The sequence below is a fragment of the Ovis canadensis genome, chromosome 12 (genome assembly GCF_042477335.2).
Source record: "Ovis canadensis isolate MfBH-ARS-UI-01 breed Bighorn chromosome 12, ARS-UI_OviCan_v2, whole genome shotgun sequence".
In the NCBI taxonomy this organism is placed as follows: Eukaryota; Metazoa; Chordata; class Mammalia; order Artiodactyla; family Bovidae; genus Ovis; species Ovis canadensis.
Genome location: NC_091256.1, coordinates 65,618,478 through 65,633,234, shown reverse-complemented (window position 1 = coordinate 65,633,234; position 14,757 = coordinate 65,618,478). Strand labels below are relative to the sequence as shown.

At 43.1% G+C, this 14,757-nt stretch overlaps 1 protein-coding gene across 19 annotated transcripts in view; it reads left to right on the top strand.

Annotated features, from left to right (window-relative positions):
• The window catches only part of AADACL3 (arylacetamide deacetylase like 3), a 189,815-nt gene that overhangs the window by 48,166 nt on the left and 126,892 nt on the right, over positions 1–14,757 (top strand). For 4 of the 19 annotated variants that reach the window (XM_069546064.1, XM_069546056.1, XM_069546062.1 and 1 more), the window contains one exon: positions 13,957–14,066. The exons of the other annotated variants lie outside the window; for them this stretch is intronic. The gene's annotated coding sequence lies outside the window, so the exon portion shown is untranslated. Of the gene's footprint in view, positions 1–13,956; positions 14,067–14,757 lie in introns of those variants that run through there. 19 annotated transcript variants of the gene reach the window in all.

Here is a 14,757-nt window from a genome sequence, read left to right as displayed (position 1 = left end):
TCGCATTGGAGAAGGAAATGGCAACCCACTCCAGGGTTCTTGCCTTGAGAATCCCAGGGATGGAGGAGCCTAGTGGACTGCCATCTATGGGTCGCACAGGGTCAGATATGACTGAAGTAACTTAGCAGCAGCATCAGCAGCAGCAAGTAGTTTGAAGAGTCCTGCCTATCCCTCCCGGTGCATCCATGGTCTCTCAGCCTATCTCTGCTTGCACCCCATCTTTCACCCATTCCCATGTTGAGTCTCAGTGGCATCGTGTACTTATTCAGCATTTGGTGATAAAAAAGGTGAAAGGTTAGTGATCAAATTGGCTACATCAAAATATCCTATTTTGTTGCAGTGCACCCATGTTTGCTTACTCACCAACTTTTCCACCAGGCCTCCGAAGTGATCTTTTGTACAAAAAGAAGAGAAAGTGCCACGAGGTAATTTATGAGGCTTAACAGGGACTAAAAAGCAACTGAAAGAAAAGAAGTGAAAGTGTTGTGCCTGATTCTTTGCCATCCCTTGGATTGTAGACCACCAGGCATCTCTGTCCATGGGATTCTCCAGGTGAGAAGACTGGAGTGAGTAGCCATTCCCTTCTCCAGGGCATCTTCCCAACCCCACGGATCCAACTTAGGTCTCCTGCATTGCAGGCAGATTCTTTACCATCTGAGCCACCAGAGAAGCCCCCCAATAGCAACTAGATCATAATAATAACAGTTACCATGCACAGGTAATATCATAATTAGACACAAGGCAAGAAAATATAAGGAAAGGTAAAGTCATCAAAAATGTTCGTGTATTAGTTTTCTAAGACTACCATAACCGATCACTGCAAACTGGGAAGCTGCAACAACAGAAATTACCGTCTCAGAATTCTGGAAGCTGGAAGTCTGAGAACAAGATGTCAGCAGACTTGGTTTCTGTGGAGCCTCTCTTCCTGGTTTGCAGGTGGCCACCTTCTCACTGTATCCTCATGGCCTTTCCTCTGTGTGCAGAGAGTTTCTGGTGTCTCTTCCTCTTCGTGTAGGACACCAGTCCTATAGGATTCGGTCCCTACCCTTTAACTGTAATTACCTCATTAGAGGCCCCATTTCCAAATACAGTCACACTGAGCATTAGGGCTTCAACATATGAATTTGGGGAGACACAACTCGGTCTATATAACTCTGGTTCTAACTGCAATTTTCTAATAACGACCTAGCTATCTTGGGCTCAGTGGGGCATTACCTTCCTTATTTTTCATAGAGCCCATTGTACCATGAGGGTCAGAGGTTCTCAAAGGTTAGGTGGTTTCCTCAGGTCACCTGCAAGTAAGTGCTTGGCCAGGATCAAAACTCCATACTTCATCTAAGATCAAAATAGGTTATGGTCCTGAATGCTCCTTTTATGCCATGCATCCCGAGACCACGGATTCCTGTCAGTGGAGGACAGCATGTAGGGTAATACATTTGAAAGCCATCTGCCAACTGTGAAATACTTTATTCAGAAAGCAAGTATTGGCAAAAAGAATCTTTTTAGCAGCCAACCTTCTTCCTGGGGAGAAAGCTCAACTGAGTTTGGTTCTCTAAAGATAGAAGAATTGGCGCTTGCAGCTGAGGGCCAATGAAGGGCAGTGTTTCTCTGTGCTGGTAGGAGGCCCCAGCAGGGTGCAAAGCCCAGAGGACAGGGTGAGGTTTCTCTTCTGTTGCACTTCTAACAATTGCTGCCCCAGGATGCTGAAAGCACCCTTACGACCAGCATCTTTTTTTTTTAATTTTTATTTTTACTTTATTTTACTTTACATACTGTATTGGTTTTGCCATACATTGACATGAATCCACCACGGGTGTACGTGCGTTCCCAAATACAAACCCCCCTCCCACCTCCCTCCCCAAAACATCTCTCTGGGTCATCCCCGTGCACCAGCCCCAAGCATGCTGTATCCTGCATCAGACATAGACGGGCAATTTGATTCTTACATGATAGTATACATGTTTCAATGCCATTCTCCCAAATCATCCCACCCTCTCCTTCTCCCTCTGAGTCCAAAGTCGACTATACACATCTGTGTCTTTTTTGCTGCCTTGCATACAGGGTATGACCAGCATCTTGGTAAAGACCTTGAAGAACCTTAACTGGGAAGGCACCACAATATTTCTGAATTTCAAACCCAATTTGAAGGTTACTGCTTAAAGGACCTTTCTTAAAAAAGGATCTTTCCTTAAAAAGAGATTGTATTTGGAGATATTCAGAATGTAAAAGTATTCTCTAAAGAAAGTTGAAACAACTATAGTAATTCATCCACTTTAAGTCTATAAATAAATATTCATTTAACAATAAGAATAACATGCTCTTTGGCTCTTTGGAGGATGGCGGTGGGGAATATCTAAAAATAATGATTGGCTAAATAACATTGTAAGAAATCTTACTAAGATGAAAGGTGAAAATTCAACATATCCCTTTGGAGGCTGGTATTCACATTATAAATGGATCCTTCATTTTACAGAAGTCTTAAGCATAGGTCCAGGTTTGATTGCCAATTATCTTCACCCCAGCAGAGCGCTGAAGATCTGAGAAAGTGGGAGTTTGTGGGCTCTTAGGGCACAAAGGGAAGACTTTCTTTTCTTGGGTTTTGTTTTTTTTGTGTGTGTGTGTTTTTTTTAATTAAGTATACAACCTGAGTCATCTGACCTAAGTGACAAATTATCTAAAATGTTGGGACTGCATATGTTGTATGTGTGTGTCAGTCAGTCATGTCCAACTATTTGGGACCCCATGGACTGATCGACTGTAGCCTGGCAAGGCTCCTCTGTCCGTGGAATTCTTTAGGCAAGAATACTGGAGTGGGTAGCCATTCCCTTCTCCAGCGGATCTTCCCGACCCAGGGATTGAACTCAGGTCTTACACATTGCAGGCAGATTCTTTACTATCTGAGCCACCAGGGAAGTAGCACAATGATTTATTTGTTCATACAGAGAATGAAGTTAGTTCCTGCTGTGAATATCTTCATAGTTCCTTTATCTTAAGAGTGAAATCATACTTACTATGCACACACTCTTTAAAAGAATCTGTTAGGAAATATGAATGCCAAGCTAATTATTCTAGTATCAAGCAGCAAGAAGAAAACAGTGAAATGCCTATTCTATCTCTTCCCCCGTGATAGTTCCACTCTTCTTTGCAAAAAGTGTCTCCTCTTATAACCGAAAGTAGGATCTGGTTGCTCGCCACTCAAAAGGCAATAAAAGGCAAGGCAAATGGAAAGCAAAGTTTGCTTTATTTTGGATGCCAAGAGGTTGAGGGGGGATTTCTGTCCAAAGAGTGACTCCCCATCAGTGATAGTCAGTGGTCACGAGCTTTTGTGATGAAATGAGGAGGCTACCATGCAGAAACAGCACTGTCATCTTGGAATTGGTCCTGTGGTGGTCTGATCAGCATCTTCTTGACTGTTTTAGGTACAGTAACTCTTCAGTTGTAGGGTCTGTTTGTGCCCGTTTCCTTGAAGCCAGTTCTCAGGATTGTGGCAGTTTATGTCATGTGCCCATTGTCTGGTCATCCCGCACCTGGTGGAGGTTTCAGTATCTATAAGACCCCTCACAGGATGTGGCTCAGAACATTATCTGTAGCCCTGGAGAAGGAACTAAAGGTCCTTGAGTATGTTTACCGACTCTCATTGTTTAGTCTTGTTGAACTGTTTTCCTTTGTTTCTGCATTTTCTTGCTTCTCTGATTAAACTTACTCTTTGGCTAAAGTTTTTCCACAGACAAAAGGTAGGCAGAGGATGGGGGATGGGGAAGGACCATAGGGTCCTGACTGGTTTCACCCTGGTATTGTCTCCTCTAAGCCAGATGGCTATCAAATGTTTATTTTCTCAAGCATGCTAAGTTTCATAACATCTGCTCTCGGTACAGAACGTGGAAGACGTTTTAAGAAGTCATTTATATTAAACAGGAAAATATGAAGAAAGTTTGGTAACCAGCAGAGTGTGCTAAGGAAGCAGTTGTGAATTCTGTACCCTCAGTATGAAATATCTTTGTGTCTGATAGGCAGATCTTTGTCTGTGTAAATAAGCACCATTCTAAACAGCAGGCTGTTCTTTCTCAATGCTGCCTGAATATTGGGTTCCCTGTAAACCTGTTGTGTTCTTTGACCCCATGTTCCTTTGAATAGCAAGTTCAGCAATTCTTCTTTATTGTGGTAGGATTGTTAAACAACAAGCTATACATATAATTGTCTCTTGAACAAGTCAAGGCTTGGGACACTGACCCTCCTGGGTGCTGAAAGTCCAACATAGAGGTGACCCTCCTTATCAGTGGTTTCCCTGTATCCTTGTTTCCCCATTATCTGTGGTTCTACACTGGCAGATTCATCCAACCACTGATCGTGTAGTACTGTAGTATGGATTATTGAAAAAAAAATTCTGCATACACCTGGATCTGGGCGCTTCAATCCTGTGTTCTTCAAGGGTCAACTGTGTTTAATGTACACAGCTTAATGAGTTTGGAGATAGCTGTGAGACCATCACTACAATATATGCCATAATACATCCGTCTCCTCCCCAGAATTTCCTCCCACCTTTATTTATGTATTTATGTAATATGTTTATTTGTTTGTGATAAGAACCCTTAACAGGAAATCTACCCTTTTAACAAATTTTTAAGCATATCATGCAATAATGTTACTTCTCTACTGTACAGCATAGCTGCTGTATAGCAACTCTCTAGCCCAAGGTAAGGAGGGGTGGGGTGAGCTTAGGGGTGACTCAACAGCTGTGGGTGAGACTTTCCACATCTTACCTTGAGAACTGTGATAAAGTTTAAAAATAAGGTGCACTGAAGTGGACTTGTGAAGAGTAGCTATTTACATATAGGATTTGTCTTACAAAGCAGCATCTGACAGCTTTAGCTATAACACCTTCCCGAAAAGTCTCTGCTAAGACAGGAAACTACATCTGTGGTGGTGAGGTCACTTTACGGCTGTGATGGTTTTAAAACAAAGACATCTGTGGAAGAATGGAGGATATTGCTGACACGCCATAAAGCATGTTATTCATGTTCACCTAAAGACTAAACCTGCTCAGGGCTTCCCTGGTGGTCCACTGGTTAGGAATGCACCTACCAATGCAGGGAACACAGGTTCGATCCCTGGTCTGGGAAAATCTCACTTACCTCAAGGCAAGTAAACTCATGAGCCACAACTGCTAAAGCCCCGGGCCCGAGAGCACATGCTCCACATGAAAAGCCATTGCAATGAGAAGCCCACACATCATAACTAGAGAGTAGACCCTATTCTCCACAACCAGAGAAAGCCCACACACAAGGAAAACCCAGTGCAGCGACACACACACACACAAATCCCACCCCTCCAGAATAAAATACTAAAAACAAAAACCAAAACAACTAAACCTGGTAAATCAACCGCCTCCTTCTCTGCCTTCCAAATATGTGCAGTATGCCCAAGAGCCAGCACAGTGCCAGGGGCGGATGGTAAGAGATGAATGTGGCTTGTAGTCTTTTTCCCCACAGGTGGTGGAGGTGGTAGCCCAGCCTGTGCACAGTCCTGGGTCTCAGCTATTTGAGGGTCACTTTGTGGGTCTCCAACTGTGGTGTTGGAGAAGACTCTTGAGAGTCCCTTGGACTGCAAGGAGATCCAACCAGTCCATCCTAAAGGAGACCAGTCCTGGGTGTTCATTGGAAGGACTGATGCTGAGGCTGTTAACTCCAGTATTTTGGCCACCTCATGTGAAGAGTTGACTCATTGGAAAAGACCCTGAGCTGGGAGGGATTAGGGGCGGGAGGAGAAGGGGATGGCAGAGGATGAGATGGCTGGATGGCATCACTGACGAGGTGCACATGAGTTTGGTTGAACTCCAGGAGTTGGTGATGGACAGGGAGGCCTGGCATGCTGCGATTCATGGGGTCTCAAAGAGTCGGACACGACTGAGCGACTGAACTGAACTGAGCTGATGCAGTTTTCCTATGGTTTCTAGTTCATTAATTCCTACTTTTACTTCGTTTCCCCTATTCTCTGTTGGTTTCAGTTCAGTTCAGTCTCTCAGTCGTTTCTGACTCTTTGCCACCCCATAAATCGTAGCACGCCAGGGTCCCTGTCCATCACCAACTCCCGGAGTTCAGTAAAACTCATGTCCATCGAGTCGATGATGCCATCCAGCCATCTCATCCTCTGTCGTCCCCTTGTCCTCCTGCCCCCAATTCCTCGAAGCAACAGAGTCTTTTCCAGTGAGTCAACTCTGTTGGTTTATTTTGGTGTTCTTTTATTGTTGTCCAGTCACTCAGTCATGTCTGACTCTTTGCGACCCTGTGGACTGCAGCATGCCAGGCTTTCCTGTCCTTTATCATTTCCCAGAGTTTGCTCAATCTCATGTCATTGAATCAGTGATGCCATCCAACTGTCTCGTCCTCTGTCGTCCCCTTCTCCTTCTGCCTTCTATCTTTCCTAGTATCAGAATCTTTTCAAAGGAGCTGGCTCTTTGCATTACTTGGCCAAAGTATTGAAGCTTCAACTTCAGCAAGGGTCTTCCCAATGAATATTCAGGACTGATTTCCTTTAGGATTGACTGGTTTGATCTCCTTGTTGTCTAAGGGACTCTCAGGCGTCTTCTCCAACACCACAGTTCAAAAATATCAATTCTTCAGTGTTCAGCCTTCTTTATGGTCCAATTTTCAAATCCATGCATGTGTACTGGAAAAACCCACAGCTTTGACTGTATGGACTTTTGTCAGCAAAGTAATGTCTCTGATTTTTAAAAGCTGTCTAGGTTAGTCATAGCTTTTCTTTCAAGGAACAGTGTCTTAATTTCATGGCTGCACTCACCATCAACAGTGATTTTGAAGCCCAAGAAAATAAAATCTGTCACTGTTTCCATTGTTTCCTCATCTATTTGCCACGAAGTGATGGGATCAGATGCCATGATCTTCGTTTTTTGAATGTGAGTTTTAAGCCAGCTTTTCACTCTCCTCTTTCACTTTCATCAAGAGGCTCTTTAGTTCCTCTTCTCTTTCTGCCATAAGGGTGGTGTCGTCTGCATATCTGAGGTTATTGATATTTCTCCCAGCAATCTTGATTCCAGCTTGTGCTTCATCCAGGCTGGCATTTCTCATGATATACTCTTTGTGATCCCCTGGAGTATGCAGTCCATGGAATTCTCCAGACCAGAATACTGGAGTGAGTAGCCTTTCCCTTCTCCACAGGATCTTCCAACCCCAGGAATCAAACCCAGGTCTCCCGCATTGCAGGCGAATTCTATACCAGCTGAGCCACAAGGGAAGCCCAAGAATACTGGAGTGGGTAGCCTATCTCTACTCCAGTGGATCTTTCTGACCCAGGAATCAAACTAGGGTCTCTTGCATTGCAGGCATATTCTTTACCAACTGAACTATCAGGGAAGCCCTGGTGTACTCTGCATATAAGTTAAATAAGCAAGGTGACAATATACAGTCTTGACATACTCCTTTCTCAATTTGGAACCAGTCCATTGTTCCATGTCCAGTTCTAACTGGTGCTTCTTGACCTACATACAGGTTTTGCTGTAGGCAGGTAAGGTGGTTGGGTATTCCCATCTCTTGAAGAATTTTCCACAGTTTGTTGTGATCCACACAGTCAAAGGCTTTAGTGTAGTCAATGAAGCAGAAGTATATGTTTTCCTGAAATTCTCTTGCTTTTTTTCTGTGATCCAGTGGATGTTGGCAAGTTGATCTCTGGTTCCTCCGCCTTTTTTAAATCCAGCTCGTACATCTGGAAGTTCTCAGTTCATGTACTGTTGAAGCCGAGTTTGGAGAATTTTGAGCATTACTTTGTTAGCGTGTGGGGTGAGTGCAATTGTGCAGTAGTTTGAACATTCTTTGGCATCACCTATCTTTGAGATTGGAATGAAAGCTGACGTTTTCCAGTCCTTTGGCCACTGCTGAGTTTTTCAAATTTGTTGGCATATTTAGTGCAGCACTTTACCAGCTTCATCTTCTAGGATTCGAAATTGCTCCACTGAAATTCCATCAGCTCCACTACCTTTGTTCGTGGTGATGCTTCCTAAGGCACACTTGACTTCAGGTGGCACTCCAGGATTTCTGGTTCTAGGTGAGTGGTCACACCATCGTGGTCATCTGGGTCATTAAGATCTTTTTGTTAGTTCTTCTTTGTATTCCTTCTGTATGTTCTTTTATTAGTTTCTTGATTTGAATGCTTAAGTCATTTAGTTTGTCTTTAGTATGTTAAAAAAAGCACTCAAAATTCTGAATGTTTCCATCCATTAAGGCTTTGGTGGGATCAGACGAATTTTGAAATGTAGTGTGTGTTTTTCTTTTAATTTCTAAACATTCTATATGTTAGCTTTGACTTCTGATTTAACCCGAGAGTTATCTAGGAAACAGTTTTGTATGGTTCATGTGGTTAGATTGAGTTTGCTGCCTTTTTCTTGTGAATTTCTTATTTTCTTGCAATATGAACTGTACCTTTGGAAGGATATTAAGATTTTATTTGCAGCCTTCAGTTCAGTTCAGTTCAGTTGCTCAGTCGTGTCCGACTCTTTGCGACCCCATGAATCACATCAGCCAGGCCTCCCTGTCCATCACCAACTCCAGGAGTTCAGCCTAGACCTTGGTAAATGTTTATTAATGCTTCATGGCTGTTTAAGAAGATTGGATAGCCTCTGTTTACTGGAGAAGGAAATAAATGGAAACCCGCTCCAGTATTCTTGCCTGGAGAATTCTCTGGATTGAGGAGCCTGGTGGCCTACAGTCCAGGGGGTCGTAAAGAGTTGCATGTGACTGAGTGCACATGCACAGAGTTCCTTTTTAAAGGATATGAGAAATATTTGCATGTGTGCCTCTGTCTTTCCCTCTGTCTATCAATCTATGGTTGTTTCCCCACTTCTCCTTATCTCTTAAAGCTTATGTATGACTTCCCTCTTCTGCTTTCTCTTTCTACATTTATCAATCTCTGCTTCTCCCCTGCTCATTCTGTTAGCATGCAAACATGCCCTAATACAGCCATGTATGTATTTAAAATTTTAATGATAGCTGCCTTAAAAAAGTGAAAAGATGGATATTCCTGGGGGTCCAGTGGATAAGAATCCGCCTGCCAATGCAGGGGACATGGGTTTGATCCCTCGTCCTGGAAGATCCCACATGCCACAGGACGACTAAGCCCATGCACCACAACTACTGAGCCCTCAGACCTAGGGCCAGTGCTCCACAACACAAGAAGCCACCGCAGTGAGAAGCCTGAGCACCACAACTAGAAAGTAGCCCCTCCCCCCTCACTATAACTAGAGAAAGCCCACACGGGGCAATGAAGACTCAGCACAGCCAAAAATTAAAATCTATAAATAAAATTAAAATTCTACCAAAAACAGTGAAAAGAAGAAAAACTAATTGTAATACATTTTATTTAACACATTATATACAAATTTTACCATTTTAACATGCAGCTAATATAAAAATTATTAACAAGATATTTTATACTATTTTTGTACTCAGTTTTAAAAATTTGTTGCATTATTTATACTTCTCACTTCATTTCATTTCAGTCACTCAGTTGTGTCCGACTCTTTGCGACCCCATGAATCACAGCACGCCAGGCCTCCCTGTCCATCACCAACTTCCGGAGTTCACCCAAATTCATGTGCATCGAGTCGGTGATGCCATCGAGCCATCTCATCCTTGTCGTCCCCTTCTCCTTGTGCCCCCAACCCCTCCCAGCATCAGGGTCCTTTCCAATGAGTCAACTCTTTGCATGAGGTGGCCAAAGTACTGGAGATTCAGCTTTAGCATCATTCCCTCCAAAGAAATCCCAGGGCTGATCTCCTTCAGAATGGACTGGTTGGATCTCCTTGCAGTCCAAGGGACTCTCAAGAGTCTTCTCCAACACCACAGTTCAAAACCATCAATTCTTCTGTGCTCAGCTTTCTTCACAGTCCAACTCTCACATCCATACATGACCACTGGAAAAACCATAGCCTTGACTAGATGGACCTTTGTTAGCAAAGTAATGTCTCTTCTTTTCAATATGCTAACTAGGTTGGTCATAACTTTTCTTCCAAGGAGTAAGTGTCTCTTAATTTCATGGCTGCAGTCACCATGTGCAGTGATTTTGGAGCCCCCCCAAAATAAAGTCTGACACTGTTTCCACTGTTTCCCCATCTATTTCCCATGAAGTGATGGGACCAGATGCCATGATCTTCATTTTCTGAATGTTGAGCTTCAAGCCAACTTTTTCACTCTCCACTTTCACTTTCATCAAGAGGCTTTTTCGTTCCTCTTCATTTTCTGCCGTAAGGGAGGTGTTATCTACATATCTGAAGTTATTGATATTTTTCCCGGCAATCTTGATTCCAGCTTGTGCTTTCTTCCAGTCCAGCGTTTCTCATGATGTACTCTGCGTATAAGTTAAACAAGCAGGGTGACAATATACAGCCTTGACGTATTCCTTTTCCTATTTGGAACCAATCTGTTGTTCCATGTCCAGTTCTAGCTGTTGCTTCCTGATCTGCATACAGATGTCTCAAGAGGCAGGTCAGATGGTCTGGTATTGCCACGTCTCTCAGAATTTTCCACAGTTGATTGTGATCCACACAGTCAAAGGCTTTGGCATAATCAATAAAGCAGAAATAGATGTTTTTCTGGAACTCTCTTGCTTTTTCCGTGATCCAGCGGATTTTAGCAATTTGATCTCTGGTTCCTCTGCCTTTTCTAAAACCAGCTAGAACATCAGGGAGTTCACGGTCCACGTATTGCTGAAGCCTGGCTTGGAGAATTTTGAGCATTACTTTACTAGCGTGTGAGATGAGTGTAATTGTGCGCTAGTTTGAGCATTCTTTGGCATTGCCTTTCTTTGGGATTGGAATGAAAACTGACCTTTTCCAGTCCTGTGGCCACTGCTGAGTTTTCCAAATGTGCTGGCATATTGAGTGCAGCACTTTCACAGCATCATCTTTCAGGATTTGAAATAGCTCAACTGGAATGCCTTACTTCCACTAGCTTTGTTCACAGTGATGCTTTTTGAGGCTCGCTTGACTTCACATTCCAGGATATCTGGCTTCTAGGTGAGTGATCACACCACCATGATTTTCTTGGTCATGAAGATCTTTTTGCACAGTTTTGTATATTCTTGCCACCTCTTCTGCTTCTCTTAAGTCCATACCATTTCTGTCCTTTATTCAGCCCATCTTTGCATGAAATGTTCCCTTGGTGTCTCTAATTTTCTTGAAGAGATCTCTAGTCTTTCCCATTCTGTTGTTTTCCTCTATTTCTTTGCATTGATCACTGAGGAAGGCTTTCTTATTTCTTCTCACTATTCTTTGGAACTCTGGATTCAAATGCTTATATCTTTCCTTTTCTCCCTTGCTTTTTGCTTCTCTTCTTTTCACAGCTATTTGTAAGGCCTCCTCAGACAACCATTTTGCTTTTTTTGCATTTGTTTTCCATGGGGATGGTCTTGATCCCTGTCTCCTGTACAATGTCATTAACCTCATTCCATTGTTCCTCAGGCACTCTATCTATCAGATCTAGGCCCTTAAATCTATTTCTCACTTCCACTGTATAATCATAAGGCATTTGATTTAGATCATACCTGAATGGTCTAGTGGCTTTCCCTACTTTCTTCAATTTAAGTTTGAATTTGGCAATAAGGAGCTCATGATCTGAGCCACAGTCAGCTCCTGGTCTTGTTTTTGTTGACTGTATAGAGCTTCTCCATCTTTGGCTGCAAAGAATATAATCAATCTGATTTCGGTGTTAACCATCTGGTGATGTCCATGTATAGAGTCTTCTCTTGTGTTGTTGGAAGAGGGTATTTGCTATGACCAGTGCATTTTCTTGGCGAAACTCTATTAGTCTTCGCCTTGCTTCATTCCACATTCCAAGGCCAAATTTGCCTTTTACTCCAGGTGTTTCTTGACTTCCTACTTTGCATTCCAGTTCCCCATAATGAAAAGGACATCTTTTTTAGGTGTTAGTTCTAAAAGGTCTTGTAGGTCTTCATAGAACCATTCAACTTCAGCTTCTTCAGCGTTACTGGTTGGGGCATAGGCTTGGATAACTGTGATATTGAATGGTTTGCCTTGGAGACGAACAGAGATCATTGTGTCGTTTTTGAGATTGCATCCAAGTACTGCATTTTGGACTCTTTTGTTGACTATAATGGTTACTTCATTTCTTCTGAGGGATTCCTGCCCGCAGTAGTAGATATAATGGTCATCTGAGTTAAATTCACCCATTCCTGTCCATTTTAGTTCGCTGATTCCTAGAATGTTGACTCTTGCCATTTCCTGTTTGATTATTTTCAATTTGCCTTGATTCATGGACCTGACATTCCAGGTTCCTATGCAATATTGCTCTTTACAGCATTGGACCTTGCTTCTATCACAAGTCACATCCATAACTGGGTATTGTTTTTGCTTTAGCTCCATCCCTTCATTTTTTCTGGAGTTATTTCTCCACTGATCTCCAGTAGCATATTGGGCACCTACTAACCTGGGGCGTTCCTCTTTCAGTATCCTATCATTTTGACTTTTCATACTGCTCATGGGGTTCTTAAGACAAGACTACTGAAGTATTCATCCGGGAGGAGCGACCCCACATCCAAGGAGCAGTGGCTGTGCGGGGACCGGAGGGCCTAGAGGAGCTATTCCACGTTCAAGATTGGGAGGGGCCGTGGTGAGGAGATACCTCTCATCCATGGTAAGGAGCAGCGGCTGTGCTTTGCTGGAGCAGTCGTGAAGAGATACCAAGGTAAGAGAAACCCAAGTAAGATGGTAGGTGTTGCAAGAGGGCAGACACACTGAAACCATAATCACAGAAAACTAGTCAATTTAATCACACTAGGACCACAGCTTTGTCTAACTCAGTGAACTAAGCCATGCCCTGTGGGGCCACCCAAGACAGGTGGGCATGGTGGAGAGGTCTGACACAGTGTGGTCCACTGGAGAAGGGAATGGCAAACCGCTTCAGTATTCTTGCCTTGAGAACCCCATGAACAGTATGAACAGTATGAACAGTATTTATACCTGTAGCACATCTCAGTTTTCACTATTCACATTTCAGGTGTCAGGAACTACCTGTGACTAGAGGCTCCCATATTGGATAGCTCAGTTTAAAAGTCCTACCTAGACCCACCATTTCCTCTTGCTACAACTCACTTCTCTGCTCCTAACTCTTTTCCTCTGTTCATTTAAACTCATCTTGTTAAATCCAGTGGAATTGGTATTTGACAGAATTGACTGCTTTGGTGGTAAACACTTCTTACTCTGCCTCCATAACCCCAGCTTCTCCTGATTTTTTTTCCTCCTCTCTCACTGGCTAATCTGTCTCCTTTACTCGCGCCTCATCCCTTCTCTGATTTCTGTAAGTGTTCGAGCTTCTCAGAGCACACTTGTTGCCCTTTTATCCAAGTACAGTTTCTCTGTAAGTGATGTCATCTAGTCCTGGGACCTGAAATAGCATCTACCTGCTGATGATGCCCATTTATATTCAGCCAGCCTCAAGCTTTGCATTGCTGTCTGCCATTTGATGCCTTGACCTCTGTCATAGATATATGGAATATGCCCAAAATGTAATTCTTAATTCCCTACCTCCCCCACCAAACAAAACTCATTTGATACAAGACTGAACATCCCCAGTTTTCTCCCTTCTCTCTTAGGAGAACATCATTCTGAGCCCACCTTTTACTCATTTCCAAAAGGACTCAAAATCAAGTACAAGCGCTTCTGCCTCTAAGTATGTCTTGTAATTACTTACCTTCTTCCGTCTTTCCTCCTAGTGTTTATGTTCAGGTGTTCCAATTGTGCATTCATTTTCCTTTAGCTCCACATCTACCTTTCCTCATCCTGCTGTATGATCCTGGATCTGTGCTCTTGCAAGCTACAGTTTTTCTCTGCCAGATGTTGGGTTTAACCAACTGGGGATGAAGGGTGTGCTGATGGGATTCTCCGAACTGGAGAATGAAGGACTCATCTTGATTTTTTTCTCCACGTGACAGTGAATGAATCAGGCCACAGCTGGCCTTGGCAGTATCCTTTCTGGTGGTGAATTGCTCCCATAGCTCCAGCTAGTGAGTGTCGTCTAGAAGGTTTCCTCTTCATCCGAGTGGTGAGTGACGTGTTTCTGTAGTAGCTGAGCCATCTCCTTAGAGACCCAAATCTTAGCCTGGAGCAGCTTTTCTCTACATTTTGAAGTTTCCTCCTTATTATCCTTCCCTCAGCTCTGAGAATAATAGCTGTATTCTGTGGTTGCCATTTCTATTCCCATAAAATTCTCTTACACTCTTTTAGTAGCTAACCACCTTTTCACCAAGTGAATAATTCATTATATTATGCTTTCCCTGGTTGAGCTGCTACAGTTTCTGCATCTTAACTGAACCCTGACTGAAATAGAAATTGGCATTAGGATTAGTCCGAGGAGAAACTCTTTTGAAGATTGTTTCTGTGGTTGGGTTGGTCTGAGCCCCTCGCCAAGGGGAAATGTGATGCTACTTATACATGACACTCGGTGGCATCATAATCAAATAGCCACATGTAGTTGATGGTGATGAAACACATATGCTTTGGGGGCCCAAGTGGCTGCTGCACCTGTTACAGAAGCAGCGATCACTGCAAGGACCTTGCTGCAAATTGGCTATTACTGAGTACAGTGGAGTGCTTACAGAAAGAAAGTGAACATCTCAGGATCTTAAACTCTTAAACAACTTAAACAACTTCATTTCTTGGCCTGAGAACCAGAGAGTTTCCACAGCAACCCTAAAAGGATCTTTTATTTCTTATAGTCACAGGCATGATATTAT